Below are 18182 nucleotides of genomic sequence, written 5' to 3'. Positions count from 1 at the left end.
TGATCCAGACCCTGATTTGGACATTTACTCTCCAGAACTGTGAGAAAGTAAAGGTCTGTTCTTTCAAGCCACCCACTGTGATATTTCTGGTATGGTTGTTGTTGTTAAGTGCTGTCGAGTCAATTCCAACCCATAGCAACCCTGTAGAGGGTTTCCAAGGAGCAGCTGGTGAGCTTGAAACGCCGACCATGCAGTTCAAATGACTTTGCAGTCTGACGCATTAACCCATAGTGCCACACCAGGACTCCATTCTGGTATGGTACTGCTAGGTAATTTAACCAAACCCACTGCCGTTGAATCGATTCTGACTCCCAGGGACCCCATAAGACAGAGTAGAACTGCTTTAGAGTTCCACGGCTATAATCTTTATGGTATTCTGGTGTGACAATGTAGGGTAAGCACTGGACTGTTAACCATAAGGCTGCCGGTTGAAACCCATCAGCCACTCCTTGGAAATCCTAGTACACAGGGTCGCTAGGAGTCAGAACCAACTTGATGGCACTTAACAATAACAGCGATCTTTATGGAAATAGCCTGGTATAGCTTTCTCCCTCTGAGAGACTGCTGAGTTTAAACTGCTGCTGACCATTCAGTTCAAACATTCAACCTTTGTGCCACCAGGGCTCCTGTAGACAGAGAATGGAGGGTCCACTCCTAGGGGCCTCGCGGGAGGTAGGGAGGAAGTGGAGGGTGGTTCTGGCTGCTGTGTTGAGAATTCACTGTGTGTGTGTGTAGGGGGGTAAGGGTTAAAGCAGAGAGATGAGTGTGTGCACACAGGGGCTAGGAGGTGACCCGGATCTGACTGAAGTAAGTTAGGGAGCAAGGTCAGGAATTTTGAGGGCGAAGGTTCCGAGTATGACTTGTGAGAAGAGAGGCAGAAATAAGAACTAGCTCATTGGCCTCTACTCATTCATTCCTGGGCTTCTCAAGTCCTTTGTTTATTCTCTGTATTAACTGTCATGTAGTATGTGCTGGAAATGTTTGCTTATTCATGTAACAAGCATTTGCTGAAAGCTAACAGGTTCTGTGCCAGGCCTCAGCCATACAGAGCTAATGAACTAACTTGTCCCTGCTCTCAAATGGCTCAGTTGTCAGCAGAGGAGACAGACAAACACCTGCAGAACCAGGTGGGAAAGCTAAGCACAGACAAGCACAAAGGAACCAGTACGTTTACTTGGGGTTTCCGGAGGGTGTGGCACCTTCTCTATCCCAGCCGACTGCCAACTCCCGGAGATCTGATCCTTCTTTATGTTATTCTTAGCATTTGGCACAGTGTTGGGCACATGACAGATATCCAATAAGAGGCTGACATAGTGGCTGGTCAAAAAGTTTGTGTTTCCATCAGATGAAGGCCCTTAGACACTCTCCAAACTTGGAACTGAATCCATCCCTAGGGATCAACTTTCAGCCAAATCATAGATCTACGAAGCGAATGATAACATTAGGCAAAAAGGCGTTCCACAGGGCAATCAAGCATAAGAGACCAAAAGGACAGCATTGGCCCCAAAGTGAAGTTCAGAAGGCAGGAAGGTGCAGGAAAGATGGGCAAATGGAAATGGGGGTCCCAGGGAGGTAGCTGAAAGAGTCATGTGACATGAGGGGAATTGAGAAATAAAATGTGAATAAATTGTTGAGTGGAAAACTCATTTGCTTTGGAAACTTTCACCCAAACCATAATAAAATGTTCCAAAAATGAAAAATACTTTTTTGATACTTATCAAGATATTATTGGCTAAATTATAATAAAATCAGAATCATAATTCATCATATTAAAGCAAATACCAGAATAAATGAACAGTTTTGAAATGGGCCAGCAGGTCAATAGACAAAGAATTCCAGACTGGTAAGCCTGGAGGAGATTTTAGAGCTTGCTGATCCACCAGAGTCCTCTGAAGAGGAGACTAGGTTCAGAAAAAACGAAACAACTTGCTCATGGGGCTCCCACCAGTTGGAAGCAGGCTTAGAAATTGTTCAGGTTTGCCAGCTCTGCACATCTCTGACTCCCTTCCACCAGCCCTGTCCTTTTCCTTGAGCTGTGCCATGCCTGTTGAGAGACACAGTGATTGGAGCTACCTTGAGTCCCTAAGGAGCCCCTGAGTGGCACAAACTGTTATGTACTCAGCTGCTAACCAAAAGGTTGGGGGTTGGAGTCCACCCAGCGTCTCCTTAGAAGAAAGACCTGGCGATCTAGTTGTGATAAATCAACCACTGGAAAAACACTGTTTTACTCCAATCCACATGGGGTTGCCATGAGTCTGAATGGACTTAATGGCCACTAGTCTTACTGGTAAGTTCCTCAGCCCCCTGTTTAAGAAAGGGAGCCTGTCACTCCATTGGTCTCTCATCCCCACAACTGTCTCCCTGCTCTCCCGGAGATGGACAGTGTGATCCTGGGTCTTTGGTGGTGGCATTCTCTGTCCAAAGCATGGCTTGTTTAGTCTCAACACAGGGAGATTGAGTACAGAATGCAGTTTAGAAATGTTGAAGCATGGTTTTATTAAACATTAAACTATAAAAGTGTGAATAATGTATCCCAAATAAGTTATTTTAGATAAGATAAGAACTGATTAGCCTTTGAGAGAAGTAATTTCAATAACCAGACTTATTAAGAAAGAATTTCCTGATGTGGTTTCCAGCCTGGGAGCATGGAAGAGGAGGCTGAAGAATAACTAATTGCTTGGAAGTGTTTTCTCTGTGGGATAAATATGACACAGTTTGGAGTCAGACTGCACTGAGATTGAATCCTGGCATTTCCATTTGCTAGCTCACTCATGTGTCTCTAAATGAACTTCTTTTTGCTCATCTGTATACGAGAGATCAAAATAGAATGGATTGGACCAGTGCTCGCACTTGACTCTTTCCCTACACTTGTAATTTGTGTTGGATTTTCTTGGGTTTACCCCCTTGACTTGAAGTTCTCTCTGTTGTTGTTGTTGTTAAGTGTTGTTGTGTTGGTTCTGACTTATAGTGACCCTACATAGGATTTCTGAGGAGCAGCTGGTGAGCTTAAACTACCAACCTTGCAGTTAGCTGTCTAGTGCTTATCCTACAGCACCACTCCAGGACTCCAAGTTCTCTGTATTGCATCATAAATATCTTAGCAACTATCTAAGAGAAAAATTCAAAATTTGTGTCCAGCAGACACTGACTTGTAAAAGTCCAGGTATTTGGATCTTAGGAAAATGCACAGTGAGCTGACTTTTCAGTTTCATCTAAATTTTCAGAGTTTCAGACATAACTTGAGGTATTTATTTTCAGGAAGGGTTCATAAAGCCATTCTAGATGGACCAGAATCTCCTGATATTTTGGGGATGATCTCAGTTTACAGATCCTTTCATCTAAGTGTCTTTGTTGTTGTTAAGTGCTGTTGAATCAGTTTCAACTCAGAGCTACCCTGTACAGGGTTTCTGAGGAGCAGCTGGTGAGTTTGAACCTCCGACCTTGTAGTTCACAGTCCAGGCTGATCCTACAGCACCACACTAGAAGTCCACAGTGCTGAATCCCATGGCCCTGCCCCAGTGCTACTACTAACTTCCAGATCCACAAATAATCCCACCCATCTTTCTACAGGAAGATGGCACCTTCTGTTATTTAAAATTTCCAATATCTAAACCATTGGCTTTCTTCTGGGGAAAAGAAACTATTAAAGTTTGATATTAGAAAATCAAACACAAAATAGAAAATTATAATGTATCCTGAAAGTAATTTGTTGTTGTTAGGTGCCATCAAGTCGGTTCCAATTCTATGTACACAGAAGGAAACTCTGCTTGGTCCTCCATTGTCCTTACAGTAATTCCTATGGGACCCCATTATTGTAGTCACTGTGTTGGTCCATCTCATTGAAGAGGTTCCTCTTTTTATCTGACCCTCAACTTTAGCAAGCATGTAGACCTTCCTTCTCTAGGGTTGATCCCTCCTGATAACATGCCCCAAATATGCCATTCTCACTTCTAAGGGGTCTGCTGACTATATGTCTTCCAAGACAGATGTGTTAATTCTTCTGGCAGTCCTTGGAATCTTCAATTTTCTTCACCAACACCGTAATTCAAAGGCACAAATTCTTCTTCAGTTTTCCTTATTCATTGTCCAGCATTTGTATGCATATAAGATGATTGAAAACACCAAGGTTTGAGTCAGGCACATTTAAAAAATTTTTGTTAATTTTTAATTTTAGCATTTGTTTAACTGTTAAAATTTTTAACATTTAAAAGAGATCTTTTGCAGCATATTTGCCCAATGTATCATGTTTGTTTCCTTGACTGCTACTTCCATAAGTTGATTGAAGTCCTTGGTAACTTCAGTATTTTCTGGGTTTATCATGCTGTCGTTTATTGGTCCAGTTTTCTTTATGTTGAGGTATAATTGATACTGAAGACTGTAGTCTTTGATCTTCATCAATAAGTGTTTCAAGTCTTCTTTGCTTTTAGCAAGCAAGTTTGTTCCATCTGTCTGTATTCAGCAGGTCGTTAATGAGACTTTCTCCAATCCTGATACAGTGTTCTTTATATAGTCTAATTTCTTGGAATATTTGCTCAGCACACAGATTGAATAAGCATGGTGAAAACACACAACCCTAAAACACAACTTTCCTGATTTTCAGTCATTCAGTGTTCCCTTATTCTGTTTGAACAAGTGCCTCTTGATCTAAGCACAGGTTCTGCATGAGCACAATGAAATGTTCTGGAATTCTTATTCTTTTCAATGTTTTCCATAACTGGTTGTGATACACATAGTTGAATGCCTTTTCATAACCAATGAAACACAGATAAACATTTTTCTGGTATTTGTGCTTTCAACCAAGATCCACCTGACATCAGCTGTACTATCCCTTGTTGTGTTCTGAGTCTGGCTGAATTTCTGGCAGTACTGTGGCAGCCATTTTTGGATTATCTTCAGTATAATTTTACTTGCATGTAATATTAATAGTATGATTCTATAACTTCTACATGTCATCGGATCACCTTTCTTTGCAATAGACACATATATGAATCTTTTTCAGTTGGTTGGCCAGGTAGCTTGTTTTCCAATTTTTTGACATAGAGGGGTGAGTGCTTCCAGTGTTACATTTATTTGTTGAAACATTAGTTAATATTCTATCAATTCCTGGAACTTTGTTTGCCACTACTGCCTTCAGTGAAGCTTGGACGTCTTTCTTTAATAATATTTGTTCTTGATCCCATAATACCTCCTGAAATGGTTGGACATCAACCGTTTCTTTTTGAGAGCGTGTTTACTTTCAATCTTCTTTTTATGCTTACTGCATTATTTAATATTTTCCCCATAGAATCTTTCACTATTGCTATTGGAGGTTTGCTTTTCTTCAGTTCTTTCAGCTTAAGAAATCCTGAGCATGTTCTTTCCTTTAGGTTTTCTAACTCCAGGTATTTGCATATTTCAGTATAAAACTTTACTATGTCTTCTCATGCCATCTTTTAAAGTCTCTGTTCAGCTCTTTAACTTCATCATTACAGTTATTCACTTTAGTTCCTCTGTGTTCAGGAAGAAGTTTCAGAATCTTTTTTGTCTGTTCTTTACTGTCTTTTAAATGACCTTTTACTTTCTTCATGTGTGATGTCCTTGATGTCATTCCACAAGTCTGGTTTGATCTTTGATCATTACCTTTAAGTGTGTTATATCTCTTTTTGAGATGGTCTCTAAATTCAGTGGGATATACTCAAAGTTATACTTTGGCCCTCATGATTTGTTTACATTTTCTCCACCTTCTATTTGAACTTGCATAGGAACAACTGAGTGTCTGTTCTGCAGTCAATCCTTGATCTTATACTAACTAACTGGTGTTATTAAGCGTCTCCATCGTCTCTTCCCACAGATGTAATCAAGTTGATTCCTGTGTATTCCACCCAGAGAGATCAACATGTACAATTGCTGTTTATGTTGTTGAAAAAGGTATTTGCAATGAATAAGCTATTGGCCTTGCCTAATCCTATCATGTGAGCTCTGCCTTTGGTTCCATCACCAAGACCATCTTTTCCAATTACTGATTCTTCTTCTTTCTTTCCAACTGTCTTTTTTTGTAGTCTTTGGAGAGATATTTATAAAATTTCCCTTGCCAGCATTCTCATGTTGGGGATTTAGCTACAGTGAGATATGGAAGCCAGGAAGGATGATTATGTACTTTCTCTGACTTCTGATTGTTAAAGTTCAGACCATCAGTTCAGGAACTTGGAGGGTCTTCCCAGACTTTCAGGAATCTTAGTGGTACAGTGGGCTTTAGCAAACTCATGGTTATTATTTGTTAGTTTTGATTAGATATTCTGTAATTACAGCCAAATACATCCTGACAATTATTTTTCTAGGCTTTACTTTTTTTTTCTCATTATCCATTGACTGTTACTTTTGGCCATATATTTTAAAAATTAATTTTCTAAGTGGGTGCTATAAAGTTATGTTGGAAACAAATATTAATTTACAAATACTTCTTATGCTTTATAAAAATGTATACCATTTCTCCTTTAGTTCAGGAATATTTCTTCTGTGTGTGCAGTGGAACATTGGAATAGGAGTGCATGAAACACAAGATGGAAGTTAATATTTGTATTTTAGAATGGAATATATTGCAACTTGGAATTTTGCATTAATTCATCACTCAAGGAGACAGAAGCCAACAAATCAAATGATTTATTACGTTAGGTAAATCTACTGCACAAGACCTCTTTAACGTGTTCAAGAGCAAAGATGTCAGTTTGAGGACTAAGGTGTGCATTTTCAAAAGCCTCATACACATATGAAAGTTTGACAATGAATAAAGAAGACCATAGAAGGACTGATGCATTTGAGTTTTGGTGTTGGAGGAGAATATTGAAAGTACCATGGAATGCCAGAAGAACAAACGAATCTGTGTTGGAGGAAGTGCAGCCAGAATTCTCCTTAGAAGCCAGGATGGCCAGAATTCATCTCTTATACTTTGGAAATGCTATCAGGAGGGACTAGTTCCTGGAGAAGGACATCATGCTTGGTAAAATGGGTGAGCAAAAAACAGGAAGACCCCCAGCAAGATGGATTGGCACAGTGGCAGCAGCAATGGGCTCAAGTGTAGCAGCAATGGTGATTTTAGCACAGGACTGGGTAGTGTTTCATTCTGTTGTGATAATATGAGTCGGTACCAACTCGAAGACACCTAACAGGAATAACCACCACCACAACAAGGAATAATAACACTCTCTGGATAATACCTATCAGAAAGCAAAAACCAAGTGAAAATTTTTCTTCTCAACTGCCTTAGTGCTCATTTTTTTTTTAACAGGGATACTTCATAAAACTGCTTGAGTCAACATACAACAAGGAATTTGAACATAACAAATCCTTGGAAAGAGTTCTATCGGACAGCTTTTTTTCTGACCACCAACTTGAAATGCTGATCACAAGCCAGCTAGACTCATAATGTTTTCCTCTTTGAGGGGGTGTTAAATTGCAATGTAGCCAGGATGGAAAAAAAAAAAAAATCAGATTTTAATAATATCCAGTCTTAGATGCCATCAGCAAGATGACATATTCTGGGAAGAACTATGTTATAACATTATTTTTATTTGTAATGATTTGCTTGATAGGATCAACAAAGGAAAAGTAAATTATCCAAATGGGACTTCTGGCAGGAAATTGCATTCTCATTAAAAGAAGAAACAGTGGGCCAAACACATTTCAGTCAACATTGTAGATGAACTTGACATTATGAAGGAGGAGCTTTTCATGGGAACTGAAAGAATGTGTAAGTCCAAGGAATTCCCATTTCTCCCACTTGTAGGGAGTGAAGACTAGCTGACCTGTACAAAACCTCTTGACAGCCACACTCAGGATTTGTATTTAAGGAAAATTTAAGAAGTTGTTTACATGATGGCATGTGCTTTGTCATTTCCATCTTTGAGATGTTTGGACATAATGGCAAAAACCCAGAGTTCTGGCCTTTAAAAAAATACCCTTTAGGGTGGGGGTGGGTTGCAGAAAAGATTTCAAATGGATTGTCAGAAGGTGATTGGGCTTTAAAGGAAATCAATAAGCCAGGGCTGGCAAGCTTTGACTATTTACCTGCTCTCCGTTTGCTGATGAGAACAGTATGATGTAAGAACTTTTAATCATAACATTAATGGGGCTGTTATTAAGGATCAACTGCTCCACCTGCGTTCATTACTGTTACTTGTTGTGTGTCTTTTGGCATTGTCACTACTAGAAGACGTCTAGCTCATCCAGCTTACAGTCATGATGGTTGTGATCCAAACCTGGAGCTACCTAGAAACTCCAAGTTAACATGGAAAAAGGGTTTGGAGCACTTCCTTTTTCTGTGGTTGCTTTAGTTTTTACTGTAACAGTGTAGTGTTTCTGAATTTCAGAATTCATGGGGATATTTTTTCAATACCTGCATCAGGAAACATTTATGTCCTCTCAGAATTTCTCACTTTCTTCTACATTTTCTTCACCGTAAAGCAACAGAGTCTTCCTTTGAAGTTTCCCCTTCCTCACTGTGCTCGATTCAAAGCTCAGTTGTTGCCTTGGCATCTTGGGAAAGCTTCCCTTTTCAGAGTTGTTGCTCCACCCAGAACATAGAAGACTCTGTTGAGGTAGGACTGCTAGATGTCGTCTTATTAACTTTTGCTGCCGTACTTCATTGATTCTAAATCACATGCTTTTTATATTCACTTTTTTGAAGCAGGGGTGCTTATTTAAATCCATGAAAAAATGATGATAGTAATAAACAAAACTGCACGGAATTAATGAGCCCAAGAGACTATTGGATCATGTGAACATCAGTATCCACGACTCTGAGACCAGAAGAACTAGATGGTGCCCAGTTACCGCTCCCAACTGCTCTTAAAGAGATCACACTAGGCAGTCTTGAATAGAGTGGCTGAATATGTAGTGGAACAAAACTAAAATTATTTTAAAAAGAAGAAGAACACCAGGCTTATTGGTCAGAAAGAGCCTGGAGGAACCTGAGACTATGTTCCTTGATTAGCCTTCTGGCCTGGAAAGGAACTCACCCTGTGGCCCAACTTTCAGTCAAGCAGTAGGTAGGTATATAGGAGGAACAACAACACTGGTAAGGTCTGCTCACTATGAATTATGGAATGGTCAATCCTTCAAAATCAAAGGGCAACATTTACATAACGATTAAGTAAGAAGGGATGGAAAGGTGAGTGCAATGAAAATAGGAACCACAGGAAGGAAGAGGGATAACTGTTGTTGCATGGAGGAGAATGCAATCATTGAGATGAAACAAAGTGAATGACTTGTTGGATGTGAAACTGATGATCTTGTCTGTAAACTTTAATTCACAATAAAAAGTTTTAAAAATTTTATCATGAGATCTCGAGCATCATTTCTGTCACCCAGGCCATGTTTTCCAACTACCAATCCTTCCTTTTTCTTGCCAACCTTTGCATTTTAATCACCACGAATTATCAGTACATTTTGATTATATGTTTGATCAAGTTCAGGCAGAAGAAGCTGGTAGAATTTTTCAATGTAATCATCACTGGCTTTAATGGTTGGTACATAGATTTGAGTAATAGTGATATTAATTGATCTTCCTTGTAGGCATATGGATATTATCCTAAAACAGGCAGCATTTTACTTGAAATGCTCTTTTTGATGATGAATGTGATGCCATTCCTCTTGAATTGGTTGGTCATTCCTGGCATAACAAACCATGATTATCAGATTCAAAATGGCCAAGACCAGTCCATTTCAGCTCACTAGTCCTGGTGTGGTGCTGTGGGTTAATGCGCCAGACTGCAAAGGCATTTGAAGTGCAAAGTTGGTAGTTGAAGCTCACCAGCTGCTCCTCGGAAATCCTATACAGGGTCAGAACCGACTTGATGGCACTTCACAACAACAACAACAACAACAATGCTTAGGATTTCCATCGTTATGCATTCCATTTCATTTTTGACAGCTTCTAATTCTCCTAGATTCATACTTAGTGCATTCCATGTTCTGATTATTAATGTATGTTTGCAGCTTTTTCTCCTCATTTTGAGTTGTGCCCCATCAGCAAATTAAGGTCTCTAAAGCTTCACTCCATTTGCATCAATGGCATCTAACAACAAGAACAACAAGACTGAATAGTGAAATGTGGTTCAAACCAATCAAAACCAAACCACTGCTGTTGAGTTGATTTGAACTCAAAGTCACCCTTTAGGTCAGAGGAGAGTTACTCCATAGAGTTTCTGAGGCTGTGTATCTTTACAGAAGCAGACAGCCTTGTCTTTTTCCCAACAAACAGCTGGTGGGTTTGAACCACTGACCTTGTGGTTAACAGCCCAATGCTTATACACTGTATACCAGCGCTCCTTGAGTTTGGTACAGGCCTCCTTTTATTCCCTAATCCTGGATAGTTACTCTTACAAGATATATGGCTATTCTGGCATCCAAGATATTCCATAAAACTCTTAAAAAATGAATTTTAGTCTGTAGCTATGAGCCACTTTCATTCTTAATTTGAGCATTATTTCTAGTTAAATGAAAATCAGCAAAAACTGTCTTCAGTTCGTAAATGTTTATGAAATATCTATCATGCATGCTGTCAATCTGAGGAGAAAGACAATTAGAATGGTCTTTAGAATCAAAGATAGTAAACTTCCATATGAAAGACCAATTGCTAGAGTAGAATATCATATTTAGTAAAGTGTTTTTGTTGTTGTTAAGTGCCGTCAAATCAGTTCCAACCCTTAGCGATCCTGTATAGGGTTTCCGAGGAGCGGCTGGTGAGCTTGAACCACCGACCGACCTTGCGGTTCAAACTGACTTTGCAGTCTAGCTCATTAACCCACAGCACCACACCAGGACCTCATTTGGTAAAGTAGAGGGTCAGGGAAATGCTTAATGGGATAGACTGACACAAGTGCCTCTACAAAGAGGCCAAATGTGTCAAACATCGTGGAGATGGTAGCATGGTCCTGGGCAATGTTTGTTCAGTTATACATAGGGTCACCACAAGTTGGGGCCAACTTGAACACAATTAACAACAACATGCAAACTAGGTGTAATCATTGCATTTTATCCTGATTTCTCTGCTTCAAAGCACTGGATCTTGCTTTCAATTTAAACACCATTTTGAATTTCATCATATTTGAATGTATTTATTTGTGGGATTTTCTTTTAAAATTTAGTTTTAATTAAATGATACCTTATCTAATTGAATTATACCATACTATAAATTATACTGATGAAGATCAAAGACTTGAGCCTTCAGTATGGATTGCATCTCAATGTAAAGAAAGCAAAATTCCTCACCACTGAACCAATAAATTATATCATGATGAACGAATAAGAGATTGAAGTCATCAAGGACTTAATTTTCCTTGAATCCACAATCAACACTCATGAGAATAGCAGTCAAGAAATCAAACAATTTATTGCATAAGGCAAATCTGCTGCACAAGTCCTCTTTGAAGTGTTCAACAGTAAAGATGTCAGTTTGATGACTAAAGTGTGCCTGACCCAAGTCATGGTATTTTCAATATGCATGTGAAAGTTGGACAGTGAATAAGAAAGACTGTAGAAGAATCGATGCATTTATTTTATGGCGTTGGAGAAGAATATTAAAAGCACCATGGACTACCAGAAGAAGGAAAATAATTTGTTTTGGAAGAAGTACAGCCAGAATGTCCTTGGAATCAAGGATGAATAAGACTTTGTTTGTTGTTCTTTGGACTTGTTGTCAGGAGGTACCAGTCCCTGGAGAAAGACATCTTGTGCCAATCTCCTTGGGATAGATTGATGCAAGAGCCTCCACAAGGGGTCAAACATGTCAAAGATCATGGAGATGCTAGTAAAGTCCCAGGCAATGTTTTGTTTTGTGGTGTGTTAAATGCAGCTAAGGTTCTATATCTTTGAAGGAAGGCGGCTATGGACTATCCCATGGGAAGGAGGTAAGCATATTAACCACCTGGATGTTTCTTGGTAAGGTAATTCCAGGAGCTGAGAACAAATCTCCAGAGAAGATGGCAATCATGAGCCACTAGCTGCCAACTCCCACAGTAGCTGTGGGGTTAGCCACCAACCTTGGCAAATGACAAACAGTATCTACTACTATGGGTCCCAGAACGCTAAATTGTTGTTGATATGTGCCGTTGAGTTGATTTGGACTTAGAGGCTTTGCATAGGGTTTCCAAGGAGTGACTTGTGGGTTTGAACCACCAATCTTGCAATTACCAGTCCAGTGCTTAATAGCACCACATCAGGACTCCAAAAAGCTAAATGGGGAGCAATAAACAGTCTCCTCAAATAAATGGGAAACTCTGCCTTGAAATTTGGAATTCTTTTTCAATTTACACCCACATTAATTTGTTGTTGCTGTTGTTGTTAAGTGCCATGAGTTGGTTCTGACTCATAGTGACCCTGTATAGGGTTTCTGAGAAGTGGCTTAATTAAGTGACTCTTAATCAGGGGAAGTGAGTCTGCACAGAGATGTTTTTTATAAATCGAAAGGACATGGGAAGCTCAACTATGTCTTAATACCAGGCTTCCTCAAACTTGAAGTTAATTGCTGATATAGAAAACTGGAGATCAACTTGTCTACCATCTCCTAAACTGCTTTGGTTATTTTTTGGAGGAAGTGAGGGCTAGAGTAGGGGAGAGGGGGATAGAAGACCACCACCACCTGTTTTCTTAAAAATGAAAAGGAGTGGCTTTTCAAAAAATAGCTAGATGGTAGATTCAGGCCCAGGGATCTACAAGTTGCTTCTTAGCTCTGCTTTTCAATAATAAAAGGTTGACATCCATGTGTAGGCACCCAGAGGTAAGGGCTACAGGATGTCACCTCTGGTCAAGAAGGAAGCATGGTCCTTGAGGTCAAGGTTAGGAGGACTAAAATGTCTGAACTGTGAGGTTGATGCCCTTGGGCAGGCTTTAGTGTTGAGCTATTTTAATGTTACTTTGACAGAGAGCTGAAATATTTTGTTTTTAATTTTGGGGCCGTATCTTTGGAAAGCTATCTATTGTTTTCCCTTATGACGTTATGCAGAGGCAGCATAAACATTTCCCTTGTAGACAACAAGCTGGCGTTTTACTTTAGGAGATATTACCCTGAATCATGGCATCATGAACTTTTGGGAAGGAAAAGGGACCCATACAGACACAACCTATTCCCTTTGCGCCATAAAATGTCAGGAACTTGTTCTTATTCACACAACTGGTTGTGGCAAGTGCAGATTTTGACATCTGTCCAACTTGTTGACATTCCATGGGCTCCCTCTCAACTTTGTTGTTGTTGTTGTTAAGTACCGTCGAGTCAGTTCCAACCCAAAGCGACCCTGTATAGGGTTTCTAAGGAGTGACTGGTGAGTTTGAACTGCCAACCTTGCAGTTCAAACTGACTTTGCAGTCCAGCACATTAACCTACAGCCCCACACCAGCATTCCAGCAACAATGACAACAATATACTATCAGATTGAGTAGGACATGCATTTGAATCTGGATTTGTTTAGTCCTCTAAATCCCACATTCTCAATTTACACATTGACTCCAGCAGTACACTGCTGGGATATACAGCTAGCGGGAATTACAGCTCTATCCTGCCTTAAACAGTTGTGACCAGATAGAGAGACTGAGAGGAAGAGAATCAAGTAAGCAGTAAGCATGTGGGTAATCGAGTAAGCAGGGGGGTAGGACTATGAGTCAAGTGACTTGGATTCTGGGAAATTGTGTGGTCTCAGACAGGTTACCTGACCTAAGCAAGCTCCACTCTTGTTAACTAAACATGTAACCACTCAAAGATTTCTTAGGTCTGTTCCAGTGTTACAGAAACTTTATCTGCTTTGGGTCAAGGAGGGCTTGAAGAGTAGCCATATGAACTTGGCCTTGTTGTTGTTATTGTTAACTGCTGTTGAGGTGACTCTGATTCATGACATCCCACTACTACAAAGTAGAATTGTTCCCTAGGGGGTTCTAGGCTCTAATTGTAATGAAAGTGGATCTCCAGGCCAATCTCCCATAGTACCACTGGGTGGTTCAAGATGCCAACCTGCAGGTTAGCAGTTGAGCACCATCCTGGTGTGGTGTTGTAGGATGAGCACTGGACCACAAGGCTGGTTCCAACCACAGTTATCCCTAGGGTAACAAGGCTGGACCACAAGACTGGTTCCCACCGCTGTTATCCCTAGGGTAACAAGGCTGGCAATCAAACTCACTAGCTGCTCCTTGGAAACCCTACACAGGTTCGCTATAAGTGAAGAAACAAGGGAAACATAGTCTAGGTTTCTGGAGCACTTTAACGAAGGTTCAGAGATGAGCTCAGACAAGCTGTATTCCTGAGACTGTAACATATCTCATATCATCTGCTCACAAAGCGAGGTCCTGTGACTTGGATACAGATGTGCCAACATAGAAAGTGTTTGGAAAGGTATACTTAGTCCCATGCATTTTTCCGAATCTCATCCCGTCTATTTCTCTCCCAAGTAAAAGCATCTTCACTTACCCACCCTATAAGGGGGAGTTGGAAATTTAATAATTCTTAAGGTATCATGAAATGTTTGGGAACAGGTGTACAATGGTACAGAAAAGATTTTTCTTTTTCTGAGAATGAAACAAATGAAATACGAGATTTGAGAAAGTCCTGCACAAGTACTGAGCTATGAGGTTTGAGTTTATCTCTCCTTTCTTTGTTGGGCATTCAGTCCCATTCAGTTGACAGTTCTAAAGGGCCAATTATATATAACATCATGATCAAAGAAGCTCACAACCTCGTGAGTTGTGCCTTAAAGGACTATGAAGCTACTAGAGAAGGACTGTGAAATGGGGCCATGGAAACTGAGGGGTGCGCTCAGCCAGAGAACAACACCTTGGAAGAAAGAAAGAGGGGAAAACAAACCAATGAGGGAATGGCATGAAGAAAAGCCTGGAAGCAAATGTGTACCGGTTGAGTAGGACTATTTAAACAGAACGATTTAAAATCAGGAAAGGTGTGCACCAGGGTTGTATTCTTTCACCATACACATTCAACCTGTATGCTGAGCAAATAACCTGAGAAGCTGGATTATATGAAGAAGAACATGACATCAGGATTGGAGGAAGACTCATTTGCATCCTATGATATACAGATGATACAACCTTGCTTGCTGAAATCAAAGAGGACTTAAAATGTTTACTGATGAAGATCAAAGACGGTAGTCTTCAGTGTGTGTTGCACCTTAATGTAAAGGAAACAAAAGTCCTCACCACTGGACCAGTAAATAACATCACGATAAATGGAGAAAAGATTGAAGTTATTAAAGACTTCATTTTGCTCAGATCAACTATCAACACTCATGGAAGCAGCAGACAAGAAATCAAACAATGTATTGCGTTAGGCAAATCTGCTGCACAAGACCTCTTTAAAGTATTGAAGAGCAGAGATGTCAGTTTGAGGACGAAGGTGTGCCTGATCCAAGCCATTGGTATTTTCAATAATTTCATATGCATGTGATAGTTGGACAGTGAATAAGGAAGACTAGAAGAATTGATGCATTTGAGCTATGGTGTTGGAGGAAAATATTAAAAGTACCATGGACTGCCAAAAGAACAAACCAATCTGTGTTGGAAGAAGTACAGCCAGAATGCTCATTGGAAGCCAGAATAGCCAAACTTCATCTCTCATACTTCAAACATATTGTCAGCAGGGACCAGGACATCATGTTTGGTAAAATGGAGGATCAGCAAAAAGAGGAAGACCCCAATGAGATGGATTTGCACAGGGCAGCAGAAAGGCCTCAAATGTAGTAATGATTGTGAGGTTGGCGCAGGACCACGTAGTGTTTTGTTCTGTTGTGCAAAGGGCTGCTCTGAGTCAGGACCAACTCAATGATAAACATGTTGCCTTTGTTCTATTACCTACATCAGCAGTTCTCAAAATGTGTTCTGAATATCACTGAAGTTCTTTAAGGGGTCTGCAAGGTCAAACTATTTTCACAATCATAGTATAAAACTGTTTTTCCTTTTTACTCTCAATTCTTTAACAAGCAAAAAGTGCTTTTCAGAAGCTACAGCGTGCGTGATGATGTCATCTTGCTGGTGACCAGTGGAAGGTGTGCTTGTGCCTTCTTGTGTTTCATAACGTTTTCAGGTATAGTCCATTTAATCAAGCTATTTAGGGTCGCTAATAATCAATAACATATACATGCGAAAGCTGGACGGTGAATAAGGAAGAGTGTAGAAGAATTGATGCCTTTGAGTTATGGTGTTGAGGAGAATATTGAAGATGCCGTGGGCTGCCAAAAGAACCAATAGATCCATGTTGGAAGAAGTGCAGCCAGAGTGCTCCTTGGAGGCTAGGATGGCCAAACTTCCTCTCTCATACTTTGGACATATTGTCAGGAGGGAGCAGTCACTGGAGAAGGATATCATATTTGGTAAGGTGGAGGGTCAGAGAAAAAGAGGAAGACCCCCAACGAGATGGATTGACCAAGTAGCAGCATTAGTGGACTCAAGCATGGCAACAATAGTGAGGTTGGCCCAGGATCAGGCAGTGTTTCATTCTGCTGTGCATAAGGTCGCTATGACTCGGTACCAACTCGATGGCACCTAACAACAACAACAATAATCCTAAGAATATAAGAGTCCTGGGACAAAAAGTGTGAAAACTACTGACCTAGATGAGTGTCTTACCTAAGTGGTATTCTTGCCACTCATGTCCCTGTGGTCTCATCCTCCTACTGTGTTCTTCCTTGGTCTGCCCTCTATACTGTCAATAGAGTTATTTTTCTAGAACTGAAATCTGGTAGTCCCTTTGAGGTTAGAAACTTCCAGTGATCTCATGTTGTTTACTAAATGACACCCTAAAATAACATTGAAGGGCTTCCTTTCTGGTTCCATCTCATACCACTATCATAATTCCTATACCCTTGTCATAACTGAACTAAGGTTGGTCAAAACTAACAATTTAACTGAGTATCCTTTCTTAATATCTTCCCAATCAAAATGAACTGCTCCTGAATCTGTGTTCCCTAAGAACAATATTTACACCTTTATTTGTCAGTCATCACAATCTGACTTATTGACAACTGTGCACATCTGTCTCCACCTCTGAAGGACAGGGGCCTTGTTTTGTTTATTCTTGTAGTACCTGAGACCTCAACAGTGTTATGACTATTATATTAAATGAAAGTGCTTTGTTGAATAAATGAACAAATAAATAATTGTAATAACCAGATTCTTTCATCTACATGGAGTTCCTAAATGATGTAAAAGTTAAACACTTAACTATTAGACAACAGGTTGGTGGTTTGAAACCACCCAAAGGTACTGGCAGTCTGCTTCTGGAAGGTCACAGCCTTGAAAACCTTATGCAGCAGTTCTACTTTGCACACTTGGGGTACTATGAGTTGGAATAGATCTGATAGTAACTAAGAGCAACCACATCATCTGCATATGTAAGCACACTTGTAGTAGGTACAAATTTAGTCTCAAGATATTTAATCTTATATTTGAAGCTATTTACTTTATGATACATATGTTGTTGTTAAGTGATACAACATGTTGGTGTTAAGTGCCGCTGAGTCATTTCTGACCCATAGACACCTCATACAGGGTTTCCAAGGAGTGGCTGGTGGGTTTGAACTACTGACCTTGTGGTTAAGAGTCCAGTACTTATTCTACAGCACCACACCAGGATACCATGATATGTATTTGTTCTTGTTAAGTGCCATTGAGTCGGTTCTGACTCACCACAACCCTGTATAAGGTTCCCAAGGGGCAACTGGTTGACTTTGAAACACCAACTTTGTGGTTCAAACTGACCTTGCGGTCCAGTTCTTCATCCAGCACCACACCAGGACTCCATGTTACATATAAAGACATCAATTTCATTATCTGTAGACATATCTGTAGACATTATCTGTAGACATCTCAGACTGATTCATTCAGTCCACTCTATTCATTAAACTAAGTATTTAATGGCTTTGATAGTTTTTCCAAACATATATCTAGCCTCAAAGTATTACTATGTCCTATCACTAAGGTGATTAAAAAGAATGTGCTATATGGCTTTGGACTGAATTACAATCCTGTCCCGTTTCACTCAATTCAATGGGCACTTATTACGCTACCAGTTTGGTAGGTAGCTGCAGATACGAATATGGAGATGAGTGATACAAGGTATCTGACTTTGAGAAGCTCACAGGCTAATATTGGAAAACAAAAAGATAAACAGTTCATCACGATAAGGACAATTTTAGGGAACAGATGTTTGATGT

This window comes from Chrysochloris asiatica, unplaced genomic scaffold, assembly GCF_000296735.1.
Source record: "Chrysochloris asiatica unplaced genomic scaffold, ChrAsi1.0 scaffold00117, whole genome shotgun sequence".
Taxonomy (NCBI): Eukaryota; Metazoa; Chordata; class Mammalia; order Afrosoricida; family Chrysochloridae; genus Chrysochloris; species Chrysochloris asiatica.
This window is presented reverse-complemented; position numbering follows the sequence as displayed.